The 17,215-nt window shown below is 42.3% G+C and overlaps 1 long non-coding RNA gene across 1 annotated transcript in view; it reads right to left on the reverse strand.

Annotated features, from left to right (window-relative positions):
* The window catches only part of LOC128880622 (uncharacterized), a 77,506-nt gene extending 60,448 nt beyond the window's left edge, over positions 1 to 17,058 (reverse strand). The window contains exons 1-2 of the long non-coding RNA XR_008457878.1: positions 16,949 to 17,058; positions 14,367 to 14,464 (exon numbers count right to left, since the gene is read on the reverse strand). This is a non-coding gene — a long non-coding RNA (uncharacterized LOC128880622). The remainder of the gene's footprint in view (positions 1 to 14,366; positions 14,465 to 16,948) is intronic.
* Between the last annotated feature and the right edge of the window lie 157 nt (positions 17,059 to 17,215).

Genomic DNA, 17,215 nt, shown 5'->3' on the forward strand with positions numbered 1-17,215 from the left:
CGAATCTTTTTTCCTTCCGGGAACCAGGAACGTATCTGACTCGCGTTTTCCTTCCTCCGACACCGTACCGCCGTTGTTTCCGCTCGGCTCTTCTATTTTTTGCCAGACGAGACAGTTTGCTCGGCGCACAAATCACCGACAGAGAATGTATTTATTTTAACAGATGTAAATTTCGAAAGAAAATAGAGCCGCGGAAAACTCCAGAGCTCGCTGTTAAACCCATATGCAGATGCTTGGATTTATATAAACCAACCAGAGTTAATTTTAACAGTTTATCTATAGAAAGCCTATTTACAGCCTTTTTAATGTCAGCATCTACCTTTTGGAATCTATCACTTACAATTTTCCGGAAATAAACAAAGCATTTAATATACCTAGTAACATTAGGTCATTCCATAAGTTCGTGTTGCAGACTATACAATATTTAATAAAAAAAACTACAGAAATTTTATAGTGACGATATAATAACCCGAATAATAATAAAGTATAATTTCCTGAAAGGCAGGAAAATACTGTAAAATAAGAGAGATTACCTTTTTTTATAACTCTAAAGGTTACGTTTCACATGTTAATTTGAATAGCAAAAGTATGAGTGGCATGAACTTTTAGGACGACCTAACATTAATTAATGTATGTGTACGTAAGGTGTAGAAGCTTTCGAAATAAACTATTATAATATTAAAATCGAGAAGGTATATTTGGAATCTTCTTATCGTGAATTGACTGCGTGGCGCAATGAAATGTCAAATGTTCAACAGAGCATGCGAAACACAAATTGGATTAAAATATATGCAGATTACTCAGTCAACGAATACGTTGCTTGCATGACCTGCTTCCAACGTTTATTAATTTTAATTGTAATTGTTAATACGCGAATCCAAGCGTTATAACAAACAGTACTTCTATCGAGCCCTGAAAAACGTCCTTATCGTTTAAAGAATTCTTCCTGAGCTTTAAAACCGCCGATACGGCCCCGAGGTTTCCGCGATCGTTCATGAGAATAGCTGGAAAATTTCCATGTTCGATTTAATTGCGGGAAGAAACGGTCGGTCGTTAAAGCGTCAATTAACGGGCCTGTCGGAATCTGAAAACCAGAAGGATTCGAATCCAATCGGTATCCTTTATGTTGGATCGTTAACGACTCTTCCCATTCAAGAAGAGGAGGGAAAGATCTCTCGACAATCGAGGGTCGTCGATGTAGCTGTATTCGAGCTGTTGTTGCTCGGTTCCGTCGGCTGCGATTGTTTTTGTTACATCCTCACCCGTACCCCCTAACCGAAAGGACTCTGAAATCGGTTAGCAGTCCGTGCCACGTTTCCGAGTGGCAGCCTCCTCTCCCTGGGCTCTCGAGCAGACGGCGAAAGCGAGCAAGGCGGAACCGCCACTTAAAACCAGTAAGTGGTTTGTACCGTTCGTTGCCGATTGTCTTAAGTCTGCACGGCTGATATAGGTAAACCAACGCTAAGTTTGTTCTATTTCTCAGTTTCGCCGTTCCGTCCATTTCCCTTATTTTTCCTGCGCCCTTATTGCGCGCTGCGACTACCTCTCGCGAGTCTACTTGTCCTCTTTGTTCCGGGAAACGTCTTCTCTCCACTCTTCGGACTTCCAGTAATTGTCGTAACTAAAGTTTCAACCTCCGTCTCTTGCTTTCCGTCATTGCCACATTTCTCTTCATTTTACTTGCAATATTTCATTCACTTATTATCTTTAATATATTTATTTACTTTCATCTATCAGCAATCGCTACGACAGATCACTAATGTTGTTATAATCCGTTCCGTTATTTATTAAAGTGTGTAGACATATAGAATGGTTGAGCCGTTCACTGCACAAATCGATTAACTCCTTCAGTCGCATTAAAATTGCAACATTACTGGCGAATGTTCTTTTCCTATTCTTTCTTATTAATTTTATATACCGTTTGATGAAAGCTACATCTGCATTCTGCAATATCTGTTTGAATTTATATTATAAAGGGAATTTTAAAGAAACGATGTACAAAATTTCAATGTACATTAATCGATTTGTGCAATGAACGGCTCAGTTATTACACTAAAAATTCTTCTTAAATAATATTTCCATTCTTCTTATCATTACTTTGTCTCTGAGAGCTCGTTATAATATCATCTTTGACAGGACACTCACAGTGTCCTTTTATAAAATTGTCTTTCTGTAAACCTGAAGAGGGTCTCGAAGCTAGAGATCATTCGTTCCCAAGCCCTGTATCGTACATAGCGTCGTGCATTTACACGTGCACCTAGGCAGCGCGCATTCTAAATCGCGGCTCTTTTTATCATTAATCTACCGTCGAGGCGCGACGCGCTCGCAATTGGTGCACAACAATAAAAACCATTCGTGAATCGCGTCGCAACACTCGTCGCCCACTCGGCACCCCGCATTCATCGTCTGCGTTCTCGAACTAATTTCCCTTTCCATCACGAGCCACGCGCAAGCTTTACCAGATCCCGTTCGTCTCGCGCCGCACCAAGTATATTACTTTTGACAACTCCATCACCGTATATTTTGTTTAGCCTCTTTCTCTTAAGCACCCGCGCGTTTCCCTATCTGTCAGACGAACCTGCCCCACTCGCTGGCGCATTTTCCGACCACTAATGCATCCGACGATGCCTCACCTACCTCGCAAACGGCACACAAATGCTCTTCAAGTGCCTCCATCTTCGTCGAAAGTGAAGAAGGGAAAGGCAAAGAGAGACGGCGAGAGAATAGAAGCGAAGTGATTCTGGTTTGCCTGTTCTAGATTCCTTCTGTAAATACCGGTCTGGGGATCTACGAGCGGTCTGTCTGACAGTGAACGTCTGTGTCTACTTCCACGGTTTACAGACGCTAGAACCGAACCTCTTTCCACCGACGGTTTATTAGACCCACTGATTAAGACTTCGAAGCCGTTCGATGCGATCAAATCCCACGAAGAGTCTGGAAGCCCGTTACGAAGCAATAAGCAACGGCGAGCGCCGGTTGTGTAAATATTAATCGCCCAATAACGTTTCCTGTACCGTGTAATAGTCTGTCGCGAGGAAGAAGCGAGGAGTTCGCAGTCTCGAAAAGTTTGCTTTCATTGTAAAACTACCATTTCACAGATAAATTTATTTAAATAATGCTTTGGTTTGTGGGTATCAAAATTAAAGCAAAAAAAAAAAATCCATTTAAAACTCGTTCCTCGAGAGGTAAGACAACAGACAGTCGAGTTAGTAAACCGAACGAACTTTTTGGCCTACCTAATAATTGATACTTTTCACTGTGCGACTAGGTGATAAATAAAAATTTGAAAACGAGCGAACACATGGGCTTCAAGTAGGCGGGTTGAACTCGATCGAGGAATATTCTTGAGGGGAAATGTGCGGAAGAGTAAGGTGCTCCTATGAAAATATTGGAAAAAGTGAAAGTAAGGAACGCTCGAGTTAGGTTGTAAAATTTAGAGTACCAGCACTACGCGACCGGTATTTCGAATGTATGAAATGACCGTGAGGGGAAATAACCCGATCCAACTTCGTGATCGAAACTTTTCTAAATGTGCATTTGCGGATAATAAAATTCTATACGATACAAATTTTACACAAATTGTTCTTTCATTAATAGTAATGTAGATAGAGAAAAGATATTCGTCGTTGCCAGATACCCTATAACCAGAGAATAGGTTTCTACTCCACAACGAGGCGCGCGGAAATCCTTTGATTCCAAATCAGTGGGATCGATCGACGATTGGTGGTTCCCGCGTTAACATTTTCTCGAATCAGCGCGAAGAAGCGAGAACGCGAAATAACGCGACGACGGAACGAACTGGAAGCCAAGAAGAGTCACGGAGGATACGAAAACTTGTTACCTCAAATCCCAAAGTAGCTTGGGCGCTAATGTAATATACATTCATGAGCGCCAAATCAACCCTTTCCATTGTCCAACGAAATTTGCCCGAGAACACAATGGAGACCATCCCATCTAACGCCTCTACCTGCTTCGTCTGCTACCCTCTTTCCTCCTTCCCACCTTTATCCTTCGGCTCCATCTACGCCCGTTGGCCTGCGCTAGTCATACGTTGGCTCGAAAAGCTCTGTAGATTTATTTGCAGCACGTAATTGGTCCATTCCTTCCGAGGCTCTTGTCGACTAGAGCTTTAAGTTCTGCTTCGCGTTATCCTGTTCCCGGTTTCGGGAAAACGCTGAACACTTCCGCGAGACCTAAACAACGCGCGGCGTTCTTTACCCTGTCTTCCCCGAGATCGTGTAAAGTAATTTTTGATAATTGAAACGGTGTTTCAAATTAACAAAACCGTTTATGTGGAAAAGGTAGACGTTATCGAACGGTTCGACTTCCACCTCTACCATTATCTTCGATTGCCAACCATAACGGATCGCGTGACTCCTGTGTATGCAAAGATCAATTGATTCTTGACTCATCGCATGGTCGCGTGACAAACGTGGACTCGTGCAATCACGACCGTGATTACGCGATGTACGTGTTTTAGAGGAAAAGGAAAACATTGTGGCAGCTGCATCGTTCTGAAAGTGCGCTCTAAAGTAAATGAGCTAGGTATAATATCCTTCGGAACGTCTCGGCTTGAAATTGTGCTCGAACGAGAAACATTAACATAAAAAAAAAAATGTACAGACTTCGCGCACAGGCAAGAGTTAGAGAGATTGAAAATCAAGTGAAAGCTGTTAATATTTTATTAGGTTATTTAGTTACTACCCACTAATTTCATCGCCTCACAGCATTTTTCACCAAATAACGGAACATGAATTTCCGCTGATCGAAAATAAAAAGATTTTCCTATGTCCTATGTCGAGTGAGAATCGACAGAATAGTAGCGAAACCAGTAAGTCTGGACTGCGAAATTTGTGGCCTATACTAAACGGTACAACAATGCAGACACAGAATCAATCTCTATACGTAATTGTATTTTAATTATACATTCTTTCCCAGATGTATTGTACGTCGCGAGATCGCTCAAACGAAAGAAGTATCTTCCACGAGAAGGTCGAGCAGAGCTAAAATATACAGTAAATAGCGTCTGAAACGCAGAAGAGAATCGGACTAATGCGCTCAAGTTTGGTCGCAATGAATACGGCCATAAATCGTACTCATCAAACTTTAGCTAGCTTTAATAGCCCCCCGACCGCAATACGCGTTTATGGCGTTCGCGAGAGAAACTTTAAACGTATGCCGAAAGTTGGCGCGAAACATGTGCCGCTCGAGGAGATCGTATAAGTCGCGTGAAAATCACACATGCAGGCGTGCGTTAACGTTTTACGAACGGGATAGTCCGCGTTTGTGTTTCGATGGGGAAATTCGCGTGAGTCTATGGCCGGAATTACGCAAGATTGATGAAGCGCCGGCTGCATTTAGAAAACAAGTGGCGAGTAAGAAGGATCGTGACGGTAAAAATGATGAATACGAAGAGGAAATGGAGCACCGTTGAACGCGGCTCTATTTCCTCTTAATAAACGAAAGTGTCGCGTAACCCGGAGCGATTATGGGCGAATTAATTTCCACGCTGCGTCATTCGTTGTTGTATAGTTTCACGGAAAGAGGAACTCGTTGCGTTTCTTTCGACCGTTTCTCGAGGAAACTTCGGTGATTGACGATTAATACGATATTACTAATTCCGTTACGTAACATGTTGCGCATAGAAGGGAACGACTCCCTCGTGGAATTGGATATTCGAGAAGCCTGCAGCTTTGAATTACGTTTCGCGGACACGAAAGGGGCGACAGCCGAACGCCGAGAGACTCATTTGAGCGTCGTCCTCGCAGTTCCCGAAGCGACGAACGAATACGTTTTCGCTGATTGTAAACGGCGGCGAAGATTCGTCGGCGATTGACTCGGTTCGTTTCGGAAAAAGAGCGTCACTTCGGCATGTCCGTTCGCGTCACTGTCTCGAAAAGAGGAGAAAGAGAACGCGGAGGGAGCCCCGAGGTGACAAATGCAAGGGAATGGTTGTCCCTGAGTGTCTGGCAAGCTCCAGCCGAGTAATCGAGCGCGTGATCAATGGGCTTAACTTCTCAGCGGAGCGAGTCTAGGCGAAAGGCGTGGAGAAGTGGAAAATAAGAGGAGGACGAGGAAGGAATGTTTTCCATTGGCAGCCCCCGTCTATCGTCAACAAGATCGTTTCTCGGTAGAAACTTATCGCGACTACGGGAATTGATTTACGGCGCATCTATACCAGCCATTTGCACGTTAAGAATCCATTGTTCGCGAGTACCCTGTTGGCAATTTGTCCGACGATTGTTGCGTAACGCAAACCATTTACCAATTGGGTACGACTTAGAATTTTGCAACCATGTTAAACCACCCAATTACTGATTCTTTCAGTAGAAATGTTTACTTTAGGAAGGCGTAGAATTTCTTTGGAATTGGAGTAATGTAAACATCGCTAAGATGGAATCAAGAAAGAATGAAATATTAACCCTTTGACAGCGCAGGGCGTATATGTATATAGAAATGGACTCAGAGAGATGTTTGTAACCGATAAATCAATATTTAAAAAATATCAGCTTATAGGGGATGATCAGATGAAACTTTTTTATATTTACAGTTTATTCATAGGGTGATTAGTTTCGAAAATAAAAACTGAGAAGTTAGAAGTCGGTTGGAAAAATTTGAATTTCAAGAAAAAGGTCTTCATAAAGAATGTATTCATTTCTCTCGCAATTAAAATACAATCGACATTATATTTTCTGTTCGACTCGTTGGGAAAACTGGAGATCTAAAAAGATACACTGTTCGATCAGGTCTGAGACGTTTCACGATACCAAAACTACCAAGGGACACGTACGCGTGACATGGTATTTTATTTAAAGCTCTGTCTTCTAAATTTCACGCGAAACACCGGAACACCAGTTTCGTCGGACTTTCGTCGTCGAATTCAAAGTTCCGTCGAGTTTTCCCAAGAAAACTCGGTATTCCCGAAAACCTATAACCTCTGACGACGTCTGTCATCGGGTCCATACATTTTTTAGTTCGAACTTCTATCTCGCATGATCGTGCGCATTACTGTAAACGGTTCCTTATCTCTCCAATCGCCAGCAAAATTTACGTTGAATACACCGACTAGAATGAGTTCTAAATTTGCGAAGTCGGCGAAATTCCTCTGAATCTTCAGTAATAGAAATCAGTAATAGAAAACTTCAGTAATAGAAATATGGTGAGAAATCTCCGTAAACCTAGTGTTAAAGAACGTTACGACTGGTCTGAGCGTTGTAGATTTATTCGTGTACCTCTCAAGCTTGGAACTTTCCGCGAGCACAGAAACAAAAGAACGCCATAGTACCCGATGCCTTCCTGCATGCCTTCGAATTGGATTTTGACCCCGAGTACCAAAGATTGCCTTCGTTCGTCTCCGCTTTGTCCGCGCGGCGGTCTCGTCTCTCTTTCATTTCGGCGAGCACGGAAAGTCATCGCGTCCCCGATAAGAAGGGTAAAACAGAACGACGCAGGTTAAAGGGCTGTCTGTATAAAATACAGGTCCCTAACAACGACGTGTCGTCGCTGGAGGAATAGGCATCTCGGGGTCAACCTCGTGGAAAACGTCGAAGCAACTTCTCGAAATATTGCGATTCCGGTCACAACTCGACGTCCTGCGGTGCACGGAGTCAGATAAAGCCGAAAAGGAAGAACGTGTAAGTTCTGCGAGAAGTCGACGCTCGAGTTTCGTGACCTGCCTCGTATCTCGACGTTCGTGGCCCCCTTTTTGCGCGGAAGCGTCGCGACGTGAACGCGGAATACGTCGGAGGTCCGTCTCGCGCCGAGGAGCGTCAAACTCGGCGAATCCATTCGCTAGCCATCGATTTGAATAGGCAACTGTTGTTAAACGAACGAATCTATCGCGTAGGCGGTATTTATTTCTACTGTCTTTGTTGGGTGGCTTTATTCGCCATATTTCAGAAAGAGTAAATTTCGTAGGGGTCATTTATCAAATCGATTATTTCGTCGCTCCACGAAGCCAACAAAATAGATAATGAATACTAAGAGTTAATAATACTAATTGAAGAACAAAAATTTGAAAGCGGTCAGTTGACCAGTCGTGGTAGGTTTAGTGTTAATATCGAATTTCTTTTTACCAATAAACCCTAACACACCAACGCCGAGGTAAAATCCTCGTAGAAAACAATAACGAAACAACATCTGTATCGAAGATCTTTCGGAATGCTGCCAGCGGCTGATATCGCAAAAGGAAAAGCGGCGTTCGCGGGAACGCCTATCGCGCAAATTCTGCTCAAACGCGGCAACGTAAAAAACAAGCAAGAGGGAGGGCTAGATTTTTATAATGAAAACTAAAGTTTGTTACGGTCGGTTCTGGGGAGGGCGGGACTGCGGGAAGTGCCCGGTCGACGTTACGGGATTGATTCTACTTCTTTCATTTCTTTTTTCGTATTTTTTTTTTTTTCGTTGAAAAGTTCCGACTAACGGTGCCGGCTACCCTCCGGAAGTTTTATTACGCCGGAGACGCGCTTATCCCGGCCACAGATTCGCGCCAACATATCCCCAACTGTCGATACGCCTACGCCGGTACGAGAAAAAAGGAGGACGGCGTGAAAAAAACAAGTAAAAATAACTGGAAAGCGTTTCGACGACGGATTTAACGGTCATTTCGCATTCAACTTGTCCACCAGTTCTGGAAAGACGAAGTTGTAGCTGGTTTCTACAAGACCGAATCCTTCGGTTTAAATATAGGTGAAAGGTTAGAGTGGAAGTGTCGTCTTATTGTTAGACAGAAGAGGCTAGAAGTGAGGAATTCGCTTACAAGGGAACATATTCAATAAGCGTACGCCGATTTTGATCAAATTTATGTGAGGAGGAATTCTCAAAGAAATAATTGACACACTTTTTTTTAGTGGCAATCGTCCATATTGAATAGGTGAAAGGAGCCTCTAAACTGGAGAGGGGTGTTAAAAAACATGTTTTTTGAAATAACTTGAAAACTAGAGGAGCTGGACTCCCGTGTGAGTCTGATTGGTAACGGTATAATCTACTACACAATAAGATACTTTTCTCTTACGGTGACCAATTTTTGACAATGCCAAGACTTTACATAGCAAAATATCCGAGCCAGAAAATACCATTTCATAGTTTGGTTGAGAAACTTCATCAACGCCTTTGCGAGAATGAGGATAATATAGAAAATCTTAATTCTTCGACACATACAGGACTGTTTTTTCCTCCATTTGACGAGTAAATCAACTATCTGTCCTGAAAGTTCCGAACTCCTTCTTTCACCATTCCGTACCAATCAAACAGAATCTCCGAAGGGACAATTTCCAGAGAACCGAAGTTTCCTAGTAAGATGCAGCAATAGAAAGGATCGACGTCGATGAATGCTCTCGCCCTTCGAGACACTCTCGTCATCCAATTTACTTATTGCGATGGTTTGCAGACCGTGAAGATCAGTTTAGCCGAAGGAAGTTTCGGCACCGACAGCTAGGGTTTATTTCACAAACGGGCACGGAAGTAAGTCCCATCCAGCCGCGTATGATTTGAAATCTGGTCGAACGAGGATAGAAAATCTCGGCGAGGAATCGCGGCTCGAGACACGCGGTAGCCGTGAAAACCGATAAAATATGCACGCACACGTATCCGCATAGAAATGCTGACGTTGAAAAGAAGAAAACACCGGGTACTTTAGGCGGCGAGGTAAACACAAAGAGGATGTAACCCCAAAAAAGGAGAGAATACCTCTCGTGCCAGAGATGGAGATGCCAGGCAGCCGAGAGCTGCTTAGCCTGGAATTCCGTTGATGGATGGAATTCACTTCGTGCCGACGAGTAAGTATAATAGAAGTGAAGTTGGGCCTCGCGGTGCCTACTGTTGCTGAATAGAAGCTTCGTTAGGCTTTGTCTAAGCGGAGTGCTGCAGCTTTACCCCTGCCATCCGCAATTTCCACCGCCACGCAACCCTCGCCCTTATCCTTCCAGTTTCTACCTACTTGAATTATTCTCTGCCGTGCCTGTACGAGAGAGCGGACCACCCCCGCTCGCGTTCCACGGTCTTAACATCGCGTTCGCGAGTCTCTGCTTCGACCCTCTGTAATTCTACCCCTGTTACCCTCCGTCGAGCTTTTTTCACCTGTACGAATCCACCCCTCCCGGTGACGTATCGAACGATCGGATTTCTCGCTTCGTCTCTGCGCTTCGAAGGGACCGACGCTAGATCTTTTTCTGTTGGTATTGCTTAGCGCCGTCAACGGAGACGACTATGGCCAATCTAATTCGTTGAGATTAACCCTTATCGGACGCTAGCTTTGTACAGACGGTCCTCACTAGGCTAGACTTTTCAGTATGTCTCAGAATTAGTGTAAGAGCCGGAAATGGTGGGTAGCTGAAACCATTCTGAACCACAATTTCCTTTGCAAAAATATCGGACGGTGCTTCGTTTTTTAATTATTAACGAAAAATCACTGGCCAATTTTTCAAAGGAAATTGTGGTTCAGAATGGTTTTAGCTACCCACCATTTCCGGTTCTTACACTCATTCTGTGACACCCTATATATCAGACAAATGCTCGATATTATAAGAACAACTTTTTTATTAGAAATGGAGTATTATTTACTCCTCTAACTAGCAGTTCTATAGGTAGCTACTTATGAAGAAGGAACGAGTTCCACTCATCAGACGCATAGGACTTCCTAAGTTTCTCGATAATATAACCTCCTAGGTCTAGGAACCTCCTACGATATTCCACTCCCTACCAAAGCCAAAGAAACTCCATTCCAGGGAGAATTAAGCCCCTATTCGTTCTCTAATTCATTGAGATCTCATGCAGCTACTAAGGAACCCTATTCTTTATTTACTGACGAAGCTATAACGACACCTGGGTGTCTCGCACATTCTGAACGAGTACCTAGCACCAAGAAACTAAACTAACTAAACTGGTGTCAAAAGGGAAATGCAGGTATGCGGAAGAACGTTCGAGTGAGAAATGATGCACGCGAGGAATTAAAATGTCGCTATCTGGCGGCACACGAAGATCCGCCAACGTGGAAGTAATAAGTCGACGGTTATGAGTCAACGACACTTCCGCCGTCTGATAAGTTCTCGGTAAGTACCGGAAGTCCCGAGTTGAAACTACGACGGTGATGCATTCGAGTTCGGTTACGCCGGGACAGTTGTTCGGGGTAGTTTCCCGGCGGTGTTGCAACCGGAGAGAACCACCCTGATAGTTCCCAACCGCCTTAATGCAGTTCCAAGCGAAGCCACCGATGCAGTCGCGATGCAGCGCAACAATAAAACTCCTATCTTCGGCCATCGTACGCTTACGTATTATTTATCTTTATTGGCTCCATTGTTTCCGTTTCCTTCCGATGAGATAGCGATACCCTCGCTCGCCGTTTACTCGCGACGGGGCGTCTCTTTCGCGATACAACCCCGTAAAATAATATTACTCCAAATTATGCTCAACGGCCATTCGAGCACATTTTCCTGAGGTACGAATTGCCATAAACGCGGCGCGTATTTATCGCGAAGCTGACGAAGTTTTCGGGAGGTCATTTATGGATCTTCTACTTTAACACTGGATTGTTTATAATTTCGGAAAATGGGGCGAGTCGCGTAAATTCACCTATCGATATGTGTTTCTTCTCGCAAACTTAAGTGCATTTGCTGGATTGAATGAAACGAATGAAATAACTAAATATTTTCGTTTTCTTGTGGCCTTTTTTTTTGTTGAGAATTTTTCGCGATAAAGAATCGTATATATGCGTATATTTTTGCGTCTACTAGGTCCTGTTTTTAGTGCTCTCAGAATCGACGGTCGCAAGATGGTCGTTCGCGCTTTTTATATTTTTAACGCGTCGACTGCCAACTATATACGCCGCTCGTAGTTGACGATCCGTTCCCGGATGTCAGTTACGAGTTATTTTGCAAAGACGAGCCTGACGCATATGCGAAGCACGGCGTCGTAAAGCGTTTCGTCGAACGACGCTGCAGCTGACAACGTATTAACATGTATTCCTGAGACTTTTTAAATTTGAACGTACAAATACTTGAACAATCTATATAGAAAATAATGGAAGAATAACGAATCACTAAACAACATCCAAACAATCGTGTGATAAGTAACCAAAATGTTAAAAAAGAAGAAAATTCGTTAAAGAATACAAAATGTTAAAGAGAATTGTCAAAAAGAAACAAAGACTTGCCAAGCCAAACCTTTCTGTAAGTAGACCTGTACCATGTTAAATGAACTTAACCAATCTATCGGAGGATAAACATAGCCTCACAGTGATAACGTGAAACATTGATACCTTCCATAAAACATTGATACCGCTAGCAATACAACATGTAAGGAACCCTTCAGTGTACTGAAGGTTCCAGCAAAGGAACCACTTAAATGATACGGGTCAGACACGCTATTAAAACTTCGATGTGGTTCGTCAAACTCCCGTGGCGAACCCAACAGATGTCCCGGAAGTTTACACTGGAGTGACCTAATTCACTTTAATACGTTAATCCGGGTCAAGGTACCGTAATCTCGGTATTAGCTGGAATTAGGCAACATAGTGAGGCGGCAGCTTACTTTGTTATAATTAAAATCGACCTACCCCCTTTTCTGCTTTTCTTTTATCAACTTGGGTCCTTCTTATCAAACCATAAGTCTTTGGACTATGACTAAAAAGTTCGAAAATAATAAATCCAAGAACACGTTTTTCTAGCTTCTTCAAGTAATGTCGTTACACAATTACATAATTACTCCTACACCCAGTATTAACCTGATTTTACATTCACAGGCATTAAGAAATTTATACGGCACTACTGGATAGATCTACTTATTTTTAATGTTCCGTTGTATTTATTTATCGCGTCAACCGTTGGCAACCCGCGACAAATGAGACACCAGTGGGAATCGTTAATTTGAATTTTTTATTCGCCCACCTATGAATTCTCACTTAAAAATTCCATCATTCTTGCCATAATTCGTAAATTTATCACGACTAGTGACGCGGTTCTACAATTTCGCGTTGAACGAAACATTAATAATAAACATACACGTAGTTCGTCAGAGGGCAGTGATTCAGAAGCCGAAGAATTCAAAATGAAGCGTACTTAAATAGCGTGAATCTATTGTACGAGTGCTACATTACCTCAGCTTGTGCATATAATGACGCATTCGAAAGAAAGAATTGCTATAGCGAGATAACAAATAATTCTTAGTCATTGCTACCAGTTTAACATCGACGGGACGATACCTGGAAACGTTTTCTTGCACAATGTAGGAAATCGTTCGGAACCCCGCGATATGAATATTAAACTTTGTCTAGAAACATCTCTGTTACATATGCATAATCCCTCGCTCGAGTCTCGGAGACGGGTAACATAGGGTGTGACCTTAACCCAGATCCTTATCGTTGAATGTAGCCGTGCGTTTGTTTGCAATATTTTTTTTACAACAACACTTGTAAATTTCGAATTAGGGGAGGGGGCCAAAAATGAATTTTCGTTGAATGGAATACTAATTAGTGGACTGCGAATTTTATGCATTTATGATACGCAGTCTACTAAATATTCAACGATATAAACCAGAGTTAGGCATTTGTCAAATAATTATTTTCAACTGAATAGAATAATAACCCATTATCCGCCAATGTCACATTTTTGGGACACATTTCCACACATATATTTAGATCAAAACAATAAATAGTTCGAGTTGGTTAGTATGAATATCATTATAAAGTTAATTTAATCTTCCTTTGCATTTTTGAATTGTGGCGGGTAATGGGATAAGAAGAAATTAATCCTTAGTTGCCTGCTGAGCCACCAGAGGGCAGAGCCAAAAGGAAGCTTTGCGCTATATTATGAGCTTAGCTTAACAATTAGTATTAAGGAATAGGTTAACCTCTCGCAACTAAATACTTGAGCTTTACATTCTATTATATCCTATTCATTCATTTTTTAAACGTAAAGAACACTTTCGTTGATTTCAACTCGAACCGAAGAACTGTTTACTTAATCAACGAACATCGCGAAATTACACCAATGGTTAATTTAATTAACCGCAAAATAGATCAATCTGAAACACGTTATTATCGTAATCATATTCATTATGAATAATACATCAGAGGAATTAATGACGAATTGAAGTGAAAGCCGTATAAACGACTTACGATTAATTCAATAGTCAATCGCCAACTGTCATGAGCGATTAACTAGTTAATAGCTATTATAATAGCTATTATCCGTTCAATCGTTACATCGATTAAATATTGCTCGAGGTTGGTCTAAACTAATATTCTGATATCAATTAAAGGTATCAGTCGACAACTTGCACGTAAAACCTCGCGAATTGAAAAGTTCTCGGACAGATTCGTACCTTACTTTTAAAGTACATTAAACATTAATAATCTTGCGTGGTTTACTCACCGGAGTGCGACGACCCTGCAGGGTTGCAGTAGTTGCAGTGAACTTTCAAGGTGATATCTCGTTACGTGCATAAAACCCCGACACAGCCTCATTTCCACCTGAAAGACACCAACATGATTTCTCTCTCACACACAATATGAATACGTATAAGGCAATATTAAAGTTCAACGTAGGGCTATCCAGGGCCATATATACCAGCACATAACTATACAGGGTGTAAGAAATAGGAAAACACTAACCTCAAATCAAATATGGAATTAAATTTTAAGCGAACACAAAGTTTCGGCAAGTGCACATTTTAGAAACGCTTTCTCGGACTGTTATCGGTAAAGGACGCCATGTCAATCAAACGACCGCGAAAATTTGTTCATTGCCACCTGGTGGACGATACAGGAGACATTGAAAATTATCGCATACCAACTGTACGCATAGACCGAACAGCAAAAAATCTAGAAACTTTCTTACCGAGAAGAGAATCTCTTTACTTATTCTCATGAACTACTTTGACTTTCAAAAAATAATATACAAATGTATATTAACACTCTTTGAATGCAAATCTGCGACAATGCGCGAATTTCCGGAAGATTTATTCTCAGAATTCTCTAAGAATTTCCCTACGAAATTTCCCTACATTTCTATTATCTAACCAAAAAATCATAGAAAATACTCAAATAGTTTACCTATTGTATGCAATTAATCTTTACGTAAAATAATATGCATGTACCAAAGTACCGGTCTCAGCAATGCCATCGAGGGATGAATAACCTCAAATACGTAACTTTGTCATCGATATGTTGTACGTTAACTCGCGACACGTTTACCAAATCAAACGTAGTTTTTATTATGTAAATCTACCAATCAAGCATTAAATTTTCTGTTCAATTTTAAGCCAGCATTCCTTCGTTTGGTTACACCCTGTAGACACAAGTAACGAGACAGGCGGTAAAGGCGGCAGGATGTTAGCCTCTCGGAGGAAAAAGGATGTCGAGTGTTCGCGCATGCTCCCTGACCGCGGCGCTTAAGTACACACGCGAAGCACACGACACACGATGGTTTCATGCATATAACGTGTATTTGGACGGTGCACAGGATTTTAGTATGCAGAACAGGCCGCCTTTAATGCTGAAATATCGCCGCGAACACCGCAGCATCGTCTGCTCATCTTTCCAACCGACGAAATTTCATACCCTTTTACGACACCGTTAGGCGATTGGAACGAAATCTGCGCGCCATCGAGCACGCTACTCGGAACGATACATACGTGACGTGAAATATATCGATAATGTTCGAGTTAAACTGTCACGTGATCCCACTGGCGCTTCTTTCGCGTCATCGCGCGCATTCGAAAACCGGATATATTCGAACGGGACTGCGTGGATCATTCTCCAATCTTTATAGACTTTCGCGCAACATTAATATTACGTATCCCCGCGAACATTGCGATAACGCACACCCGATAAATGGAAAATATAGACAGAGGGTTAAGCTATTATAAATATTCCGGGTAAAACATTGCGCGTACGTTATCATTATTTATAATTCACAGACGTTGTACCCTGGACAAGCTTCGGAAGTTATACTCTTCGGTACACGGGATGAGCCAGGCTAAAGCTTTGCTATTATTGCTAGCGACGATGAACAAACTTTTATACGGTTTAACGACGACTGTTGCATTATGATATGATTTAGATATTATTTTTCGGTTGTCTAATATCGCGGAAATATGTAAATAGAGTTCTGTTCTGGATCGCGCCACAAGTCGTCCCGCGACTTGTGGAAAGACGCGAAAGTAACAAAAGTAGAGATAAGAGGCGGGTGAATATCTCTGAGCAGGCACCAAGAAATTGACCGAATGTTGCCAGCTGCCAACACCGTATTAAAGGAATCCCTGTCTACGTTCCCGCTTTTAATCCCCTTTCAGCGGCAGCCAGCTTGTTTTTCCAAGCATCCGCTTCCAGATGCTTTACCGAACTCCCTCGCTTCTTGTTTTCGGCGTTGTTTTGTCTCCTGGCAGCGTGCGCCGATTGATTCACGCCTGGACGAACACCCGCGAATTTCTATCCCCTTCTACCTATCGACCTTTTCATCCGCGCCTCTTTATCTCTCCTCCCCCGCTTTGTTTAGTGATTCTAACATTCCTCCGATGATTGACGAGACCGCATCGACCGTGCTGTATCGCTTGTTTCTGGAACGAAACTCTCCCGCGCTCGAGCACGCCTCGCTTAACATTTCTACCATCAATTATTCGATAACTTCCGCGCAAATGATAAGCTGCAGCTGATGAATGGAAACTGGAGACTCAATTGTTCGTTACGTAATTGTCGTTATTTTTTTCTTTCGACGAATACCCAATTAGAGAAATGTGGGACATCGTCCCTTGAAAAATCCCGATTCCGCATTATTGCATACCGTTGCAAGTGTTACACAGTGCCCTATAGACGAGTCCTTTTCTAACAAATGGCTCGCTATGGATCTTTAGCATATTTTGGGACTCTGTATATTCTTGACTCTAACATTCTGTCTTATCGAATATCGAATTATATACATAATTAATAGACATGTAGAATAGTTAGAATACTTACTACGATAACAGCAGCACCATCAAGACGTTTAGTTTAACAGATTTTACTCGGGAACGTTTCGTCACACGTCTAAACTTTTCCTAATAACACGGCATATTGAATGATACCGAGAGCTCTGTAGGGTGTGGCGGTCACCTCGACCACGGAAAACCAAAACATGGCCATCACAGAGCGTCGACTAGGCGCGGCCTCTGCGCGACTTTCCACGTATTTATTATTGTTAAATTCCACCATCTGGACGAAAATGCGACACCCGAAGGCGCACAA

Source organism: Hylaeus volcanicus, chromosome 8, assembly GCF_026283585.1.
Source record: "Hylaeus volcanicus isolate JK05 chromosome 8, UHH_iyHylVolc1.0_haploid, whole genome shotgun sequence".
Taxonomy (NCBI): Eukaryota; Metazoa; Arthropoda; class Insecta; order Hymenoptera; family Colletidae; genus Hylaeus; species Hylaeus volcanicus.